The sequence below is a fragment of the Gossypium hirsutum genome, chromosome A06 (assembly GCF_007990345.1).
Source record: "Gossypium hirsutum isolate 1008001.06 chromosome A06, Gossypium_hirsutum_v2.1, whole genome shotgun sequence".
NCBI classification, from domain to species: domain Eukaryota; kingdom Viridiplantae; phylum Streptophyta; class Magnoliopsida; order Malvales; family Malvaceae; genus Gossypium; species Gossypium hirsutum.
In genome coordinates, this window is record NC_053429.1 from 51,665,962 (window position 1) to 51,675,981 (window position 10,020).

The 10,020-nt window shown below is 38.1% G+C and overlaps 1 non-coding gene across 1 annotated transcript; it reads left to right on the top strand.

Annotated features, from left to right (window-relative positions):
- The first annotated feature begins 2,173 nt into the window (after window positions 1-2,173).
- On the top strand, window positions 2,174-2,280 carry LOC121231757 (small nucleolar RNA R71). The gene has a single exon (XR_005929812.1). It is a non-coding gene; the product is annotated as a small nucleolar RNA R71 (small nucleolar RNA).
- The last annotated feature ends 7,740 nt before the right edge of the window (window positions 2,281-10,020 follow it).

The window sequence follows — 10,020 nt, forward strand, 5'->3', positions numbered from 1 at the left end:
TTAGGCACGCCCGTGTGCCTGGCCGTGTGTGCTAAAAAACTTTGTTATTCAATGATAAAGTTAATGATTTAAAGTATTAGAAATAAAAAATAAAAAATAAAAAAATAAAGAAATCAAAATATGTTAGTGCTCGGGTTGCCTCCCGAGAAGCGCTTATTTATAGTCTAAGCTCGACTTACCTCTCTAGTGAAGGGTCAGGGTGGTTCGAGGAGTTCATACTCCTCATTCCTGCTATCAATCTTATCAAAATAAGGTTTTAATCGGGTGTTGTTTACCTTAAAAGTGTCGAACTTGGGATGGCTCACCTCCACCGTACCGAATTGAAAAATACTGAGTACTGTAAGAGGGATTTCCTTATTCGGTGTTGTAGTGACAATGTGAGGATCCACGGCTTCTAGTCAGACTTTATCGCCAACCTTAAGTTGATTTTGAGAGGTATCGAACTCATTCTGGTGTAACTTTGATTTATCGTGTGTTCTTGGTTTATGTACTCTCTATTCGTCTAGCTCCTCTATCCGAAGCCTTCGTTCCTCATGGGTGTCTTTGTTCTCTACATGATAGTAGTGCACTGTCTCTGGTGTCTTGGTTCGAGGAGGTTCCTACAAGGATGATAGAATATTAGTTTTATCATTGACAGGTTTTATAGCATTATCTTGAGTGTTAGCGGTTTTGACTGAATCTCGTGCTTGAAGTGTTACTGCATCGTCACCTGCACGAAGTGTTAGCTCTCTTGTGCCTACATTAATAATGGTTCTGGTAGTTGCTAAAAAGGATCGTCCTAAAATTAAAGGTATCTCGTTATCCTCATCCATGTCTAAGACGACAAAGTCTACTGGGTAAATAAATTTGTCAATTTTAACGAGAACATCTTCAATAATACCCTTAGGAAATATAACTGTTTTGTCAGCCAATTGAATGCTCATCCTAGTCTGTTTGGGTTTACCGAGACCTAGTCGTTTAAACATTTTATAAGGCATAACATTTATACTTGCCCCTAGATCAGCTAAAGCATTATTCACAGATAAACTACCAATTAAGCAAGGAATTGTAAAACTCCCTGGATCTTTCAATTTGTTAGGTAGCTTATTCTTCAGAATAGCTGAGCAGACTGCATTGAGTTCCACATGTGATGTAGCGTCTAATTTTCTTTTATTAGCTAGAAGTTCCTTTAAGAATTTTGTTGAGTTGGGCATCTGCGAAAGAACTTCAACAAAGGGTAAGTTAATATGTAATTTCTTTAAGAGTTTGACAAACTTACCAAATTTTTCTTCTGTTCTGTCATTCATCATCGCTTTAGGATATGGCACACGAGGTTCATAATTCGTACTTACTTATTTAGGATCATAATCGTTTACCTCTTCTCGACCTTTGTTCATCACGTTGTCTTGCTGTAATTCTGGCTCAGGTGCAATGAATCCTTCCTTATCTTGGGCACTAATTACATTGAGGTGTTCCCTCGGATTAGGTTCTGTATTACTTGGTAAGCTACCTTGTGGTCGCTCGAAGATTAGTTTGGATAGCTGACCTATCTGAGTTTTGAGTCCTTGGATTAATGCTTGTTGATTCTTAAGTGCTGTCTCGGTATTTTGGAAATGAGTTTCTGACACCGAGATGAATTTTGAAAGCATCTCTTCAAGGTTCTGCTTCTTCTCTTATTGATAAGGTGGCTGTTGAAAACCCTGAGGATTTTGTGGCTTTTGATTCCCTTGACCTCCCAAGAAAAATTTGGCTGGTTCCTCCTACCTGCATTATAGGTATTACTGTATAGGTTATTTTGAGATCGAAAGTTATTGTTACCCATATAGTTGACTTGTTCTTCTTCAGTTGTAGGATTGAAGGATTGATATTCTGTATGCACACCTCCTCCGCTTGAATGACACCTCATTACTGGATATACCTGCATAGAACCAAGAAAACTATCAATCTTTTTATTGAGAAGTTCTACTGATTAGAGAGCATGGTGACTGAATCGATGTTATAAACGCCGGCTGTTTTTGTTGGCTTAGTCCTCATGACTTGCCACTGATAGTTGTTCAGTGACATCTCCTCTATGAATTCGTAGGAATCTTCCAGTGTTTTATTGTTGATGGTTCCGCCAGCAACTGTGTCAATCATTTCTCTTGTCGAGGGATTCACAACATTGTAGAACATTTGAACTTGAAGCCATAGAGGTAACCCATGGTGAGGGCACCTTCTCAATAAATCCTTGTATCTCTCCCATGCATCGTAAAGTGTTTCTAAGTCCATCTGCACAAAAGAAGACATATCATTGCGTAATTTAGCTGTTTTAGTCGGTGAAAAATATTTTAGTAAAAATTTTTCGGTTATTTGCTCCCAAGTAGTGATAGACCCTCGTGGTAATGATTTTAACCATTGTTTAGCTTTGTTTCTCAGTGAGAAGGGAAATAACCGAAGACGGATGGCATCATCAGAAACGCCATTGATTTTGAATGTATCGCAAAATTTCAGGAAATTTGCTAAGTGAGTGTTACGATCTTCATCCTGCAAACTATCAAACTAAACAAACTGTTGTATCATCTGAATAGTGTTAGGTTTTAATTCAAAATTATTCGCAGCAATAGCAGGTCTAACTATACTTGATTCAGTTCCTGTTAAAGAGGGTTTAGCATAGTTATACATAATACGTGGAGCAGGATTTTGATTAGGGGTAATTGCAAGAGGTAGCTGATTGTCTTGGTTTTCAGCCATCTCGTCGGTTGGAGGTTGAGTATTGTCTTCTTGTTCGTTTTCTGTGTATCGTAAACTACGCCTTATTTCTCTTTGATTTCTACGAACTGTTCGATTGATTTCTTCGTCAAAAAGTAAGGGTCTTGACGGGTTTCTTCTAGTCTTAAACTATAAAAACCTGTCAAGAGAAAGAAAAAGTAAATTAATAAATAATAATAATAAAATTAAATTAAATTGCAAGAAAAATAAATGGCTAAAGTAATAAAAATTTAGCGTTCCTAATATTTCAAGTCCCCAGCAATAGCGCCAAAAACTTGATCGCATGATTCATAACAAGTAATAAATATTTATAATGAAGATCAGACCTAGACTAACTATTATCACGACGAAAAGGCAAGTGCACCTATCGAACAATAGTATAGTAACGGCAAGACCGGGATATCGTACCCAAGGGAACCAAAAGTACTAGTAATAACTATCTTTTTATTATCTAGCCTAAGAATAAAAGGGGTTTGTTTTAAATAACTAATTATTTAAACTAAGAACGTACAGAGAAAAGAATTGGGGAATTGCTTTTGGGAAAATTGATTGACTTGAGACAATTTATTCATTTAACTTGTTCCGTAGAGATCCCTAAGTTATGTTATTATCCCTATTCAAGACTAATAACGTTTAATCCCTAGATTGAATAACCGAGACTTTTCTCTAATTAACACTCTAGGGTTGCATTAACTCGATCTGTGGATCCCCTTATTAGGTTTCACCTTTATCCGGCAAAATCTTGTCACCCTATTTTTAGGCGCGCAATCAACTCCGCTTAATTATGGCAAATGTACTCTTAGATAGGGTCTATTCCTCCTTTGAATAACAGTGTGTCTTGAATTAGTATCTTGGGATATCAAAACAAGAATTAAGAACACATAATTAAGAACAAGTTAAATATTTATCATACGATTCAGAAAATAATAACAAGATTCGTCTTAGGTTTCATTCCCCTTAGGTATTTAGGAGATTTAGTTCATAACTAAATAAGAAAACATCTCAGAAGAATAAAGAATACAAAACATAAAGAAAACCCAAAACTCCTGAAGGGAAATTGAGGAGATATCTTCAGTCTTGATGATGAATCCGGCTTCTGAGATGGATCAATCGGCTTCCTTAGGGTAATTCCTTACCCCTCTTCTCTGTCTCCCCTTTTCTCCTCCTATAGTGCGTATTTATAGGCTTTGGAATGCCTAAAAACCCTCAAAATTGGCCTTTTCCGAATTGGACTCAACTTAGGCTTGGCAAGGACACGCCCGTGTTTGATTACTTCAGGTCGTGTTCAAGCCTGCCAAATCGACACGGCCGTGTGGCCTGCCCGTGTGAGGAGGTCCAAGCCATGTTGATTTCGTACCTTGGCCCATTTTTTCCGTTTTTGGCCCGTTTCTCATTCCTTTCGCTCTCCTATGCTCTCCTAAGTACAAAATATGAAATTAAAGCATTAGGAGCATCGGATTCAATAATTCTAATGAGAAATCATCCATAAAATGCATTAAACATGGGGTAAAAATATGTATAATTTACGGTTTATCACTTAACACATTCTATGAATGATTTTCCCTTAGAATTGGTGAATTCATTGCTCCTAATGCTTTAATTTCATGTTTTATACTTAGGAGAGCAACCGAGAGAGAAAGGAACGAGAAACGGGCCAAAAACGGAGAAAATAGGCCAAAGTATGAAATCAACACGGCCTAGACTTCCTTACACGGGCAGACCACACGGCCGTGTCAATTTGGCAGATTCGAAGCGCGATTCACACGGGCGTGTCCCTGCCGAGCCCAAGTTGAGTCCAATTTAAAAAAGGCTAATTTTGAGGGGTTTTAGGCATTCTAAAGCCTATAAATACGCCTTAAAGGAAGAGAAAAATGAGGGCATGGAGAGGAAGAAAGGAATTACTCGAAGGAAGCCGATTGATCCATCTCAGAAGCCGGAGTCACCATCAAGACTGAAGATCTCCCCTTAATTTCCCTTCAGGAGTTTTGGGTTTTCTTTATGTTTTGTTTTTGTTATTCTTCTGAGATGTTTTCCTTTTTAGTTTTGAACTAAATCCCCTAAAAACCTAAGGGGAACGAAACCTAAGACGAATCTTGTTATTATTTTCTGAATTGCATGATAAATATTTAGCTTGTTCTTAATTATGTGTTCTTAATTCTTGTTTTGATATCCCAGGATACTGATTCAAGATAAGCTCTTATTCAGAGGAGGAATAAACCCTGTCTAAGAGAACATTTGTCATAATTAAGCGGAGTTGTTTGCGTGCCTAGACATAGGGTGACAAGATTTTGCCGGATTAGGGTGAAACCTAATAAGGGGATCCATAGATCGAGTTAATGCAACCCTAGAGTGTTAATTAGAGAAAAGTCTCAATTATTCAATCTAGGGATTAGACATTATTATTCTTGAATAGGGATAATAACATAACTTAGGGATCTCTACGGGGCAAGTTAAATGAATAAATCATCCGATTCAGAGCCAGAATAACAAGTATAGTCTAGGTGGATTTTTCCTTAGGTATTGTCTTAATTCAATTGTTTTCCAAAAGTAATCCTCCAATTCCATTATCTGTGAATCCTTAGATTAGTTAATTAGTTAGTTAAAACAAAACTATACTACTATTCGATAGGTACACTTGCCTACATTGCGATAATAGTTGGTTTCAAGAACGATTAATTATAAATATTTAAAACTTACCTGTCACGAATATCGCGGTCAAGTTTTTGGCACTGTTGCCGGGGAATTAAGATATTAGGAACACTCAATTTTTATTACTTTAGCCATTTATTTTTCTTGCAAAATAATTTTTTTTATTTATTAATTTACTTTTTCTTTCTCTTGGCAGGTTTTTATAGTTTATGACTAGAAGAAACCCGTCAGGACCACTACTTTTTGATGAAGAAATCGTTCGCACAGCTCACAGAAACTCAAAAGAAATAAGGTGAAGCCTAAGATACACAGAGAACGAGCAAGAGGACGATACTTCAACCACAATCGAGGAGATGGCTGAAAACCAAGAAAATCCGCTACGTCTTGTGATTGCTGTTAATTAGAATCCTGCTCCGCGTACTATGTATGATTATGCTAAACCTCCTTTAACAGGAACTGAGTCAAGTATAGTTAGACCTGCTATTGCTACAAATAATTTTGAGCTGAAACCTAACACAATTCAAATGATACAGTGTGACAGCCCAAAATTGACCCTAGTCGGGAAGTGGTTTCGGGACCACAAAACCGAGTCATAAAAATAATTGATTTCCATATTCTATGCTTATTATGTGTGTACATGAGTATGTGGAAGTTTCATTCTCCAATTTTGCCAATTGCATGAGAAATTATTAAATAGGGATTGATATGAGACATGGTGAAAATATGATAGGCTAATTTAAAATGGTCTATTAATGCATGTTGTGAAAATGATGGGTTTGCATGTCAAATTACCCAAAATTTGAGCTAGTGGTTGGCCATGCTATGGGTGGAAACATGTTGGGAACATGTTGGCCTAGTGAGGTATGTAGGAAAAAAATAAAATAAGGGGCATGGGCAAGAAATAATGAAAAGGAGTATGATGAATACAAAAAAAAATGTGTGTAGTTGTTTCCCCCCCTTTGCCGTGAGCTAAAGAAAAGAAAGGAGAAAATTTTTGTTCATCCTTTCTCATCTTCATTTAGCCGAAACTAGAAAGAAAAAATAAAGAAAAAAAATGCTCATCCTTTGGTTCATCATTGGCCAAAAATTTTAAGGAGGAAGGAAGAAGAAAGGTTGAAGAGGTTCGGCCATGCATGTAGCTAGGCTAAGGTATGTTTGATGATGTTCCATGAGATGCATGCATGTTTTAGTTGTTAGCTTGAGTTCTACCTAGCCCATGGTCTAAATCTTGCTATGTGATGGAAATGACACTCGGCCATGGATGCATCATTCTTGGTTGATGTTTGATGTTGTGGTGATGAGGCATGAGGATGAGTTAAGATTCGGCCTAGGTGGAGTTTGTGTTAATGCCATTGCATGCTAAATATGAAGCTTGTTAATGATGCATGTGATGGTGGCTTGATGATTCTTGAACCTCCTTTTTAGCATTTTTGAGTGAGCACATATGTGCATTGGTTGCTAAATGGAGAAGAATCGGCTAGCAAGTTGTGTGCTAAGGCCGAATATAACTTTTGCATGTTAATAAGCAATGCATGTGTTAAATTGATGGAAAGGGAGAGGATGCTTTACTAGTGTGTATATGTGTGTATTAGCCAAGTTTTGAACTTGAAACAAAAGGGTGTTTAGTCAATACAAGTGACCATACTTGTAGAATGTATTAAGTGTTGAAATCGGCCCCAAAATAGACATGCATATTCGGCCAAGGGGGAAAAATTAGCTAAAATGTTGAGTTTGATTCATGATTCCGTACATATGTGACTTCAATGTCTAATGTATAAATATGGGCTAAGTGCCTTGTGTTCCTCTTTTCGATGCTCAAATGATTAAATCAATTTATTTGTTTAATTAAGCTCAAGAGCAAAGGGTAACTAAATCCGATAAAGGGAAGGAAAAAGTGGTCGAATAGCTATCGGAATCGTTCGACAACACCCGAGGTAAGTTCTTGAGTAAAAGAGCTTAAATTATGATGTGATTAGATCATGTTTTGAGCAAATTAAAATCATGCTCTTTGTGTGGCTATTGAGCCGAATTTGCAAGAATGATAAATGTCTTGTGTTTGAGTTTTGCTAACGAAAATGAAATACGAATGGGCCATGATTTATTGTTAAATGTGCATGATTATTTGAATGCTGTCCGGGCTAAGTCCCGAAGGCTTGTGCTAAGTGACAATTTTCGGACTAAGATCCGAAGGCATTTGTGCGAGATACTAATTCCGGGCTAAGCCCGAAGGCATTTGTGCGAGTTACTAAATCCGGGTTAAGTCCCGAAGGCATTTGTGCGAGTTATTAAATCCGGGTTAAGTCCCGAAGGCTTTTGTGCGAGTTACTATAACCGGGCTATGTCCCGAAGGCATTTGAACGAGGAGCTATATCCGGTTAAATTCCGAAGGTACGTGATTTGGGAATGAATGAACTTTCTGTAAAATTCCAGTTAATACTCTCGAAACACCCCAACATTGAGGTATGTTTCGTATGTGCTTGAATTTAGTTGAGCCCTTACAAATAAGTATTCGCTCAGTTGATAAACGAGCTACCGGCCTTTGGCTGAGTTGATCTTTTGTGTATGTACATAAGAGTTGATAATGTGAAGCAAGTACGATATCGTAAATTTGTGCATATGGAATTATCCGTTTAGCTATATGAATGCTATACTTTTGTTGTGCTGGAATTCCTTGCTCAAAACTTACTAAGCATAAATTGCTTACTCCGTTTCATTGCTCCTCTGTTTTATAGATTTGGTTCTCCAGCTATCGGACTCGGGATCTTGAGGTCAAAGTCGCCCACACTATCAAAGCCCTCCTTTTGGTACAATTTTGGTTGAACTTCGAAATGGCATGTATAGGACTACCCGTTTGTTGTGGGTCGTGGACCCTTTGGACTTGTATAAATTTTGGATAGCCATGCGAAAATGGCTTATATGTGTTTGAGTATAATGTTATAATCATTTGGTGTGGATATGCTTGACAAGGATTGGCCACGGGGATGGTTAATCACTTTCATAAATTGTGCTATTTATGCAGAAAGGGCTAGTTGAATCATGGAAACCATGAAATAGGTAAAGTCTACCTTAAAGGCAGATGCTGACAGCAGTAGTGATGTAGATTTGGAAAATCACTAAAAATAGTAGGAATGGAATTAAATAGTGAATAAATTATGTAAACAAACCTTGATGAATCTACTTTCATAGGAAAGTAACGAAACAATCATACGGACAGTATGTTAAGAGATATTCAGGTTCTCGTGAGACAGGGCCAGAACGGTTTCTGGATTCCCTGTTCCGACTTTGGAAATTCATTATAAATTAACCAGAGATAATTAGGAGTCATACCATATATGTATAGATTCCTATCTGAGTCTAGTTTCTATAGAAACAAACGGCATCAGCATTGGAGCCCTGTACAAGGAGATATCCAAGTCGTAATACGCAAAGGTCAGGGTAGTCGATCCCTGTAACATGGGAGACTTTGACTAATAAACTGTACTAATTGGCCCGACCAAAAATTCTAGAAAAAATATGTAGATGGGCATATGAGTCTAGTTTCAGGGAAAAATCACGAAACTGATTTTCGAGTTGTGAAACTCAAGATATGATTTTTAAAGCGACTATTACGCAGATTGGCAGTGTCTGGAAAATTTTTTAAAAGTCTGTTAACACCTCGTGTTCGACTCCGGTGACGGTCTCGGGTTGGGGTGTTACATTTGATTGGTATCAGAGCTACGGTTTAGTCGATTCTAGGACTACCGTAATGCGTTGGGTCTAGCTATACATGCCATTTTATGTGATTACTTGATAGTGTGGTGATTTCTGACAATTGTAAATGTGTTTATTTATAGTAATGGATCCCGATCCCAACCGAGAGGTAGCTGATGATCTTGAGAGTGTAGCGCCTGCTCCCGCACAAGGGACAGCACCGGCGGACTCTCAACCTAATGCTAGTAACCCGAATGATGAAGCTAGACAAGCTTTCTATAGCGTGATGAATGATTGGTTCAACCAATACATTCGAACTAATACGGCTGTCCCACAACCTCCATTCCCAACTAATACCACCCCCGCACCTACAATACCTCCGGTAACTGACCAAATAAGGTCAAATAAGCCCCCAGTTGATAGAATCCGAAAACATGGGGCTACTGAATTTAAAGCTACGGATAGCGACGATGCCGAGCAAGCTGAATTTTGGTTGGACAACACTATCCGGGTACTCGATGAGCTATCTTGTACACCCGATGAATGCCTAAAGTGTACTATCTCCTTGCTACGTGATTCTGCCTATTATTGGTGGAGTACCCTGACTTCTGTTGTGCCCCGAGAGCAAGTAACTTGGGAGTTTTTCCAAACTGAGTTTCGGAAAAAGTATATCAGTCAGAGATTTGTTGATCAAAAACGGAAGGAATTTCTTGAGCTTAAGCAAGGTTCCATGTCAGTTACTGATTACGAGCGAAAATTTGTTAGACTTAGTAGATACGCTCGGGAATGTGTTTCGTCCGAGGCTATCATGTGTAAACGCTTCGAGGATGGGCTGAATGAAGATATAAAAATGTTCGTTGGCGTTCTTGAAATACGAGAGTTCGTAGTACTGGTCGAGCGAGCTTGTAAAGCCGAAGAGCTTAGAAAAGAAAAACAAAAAGTTGATGTGGGAAC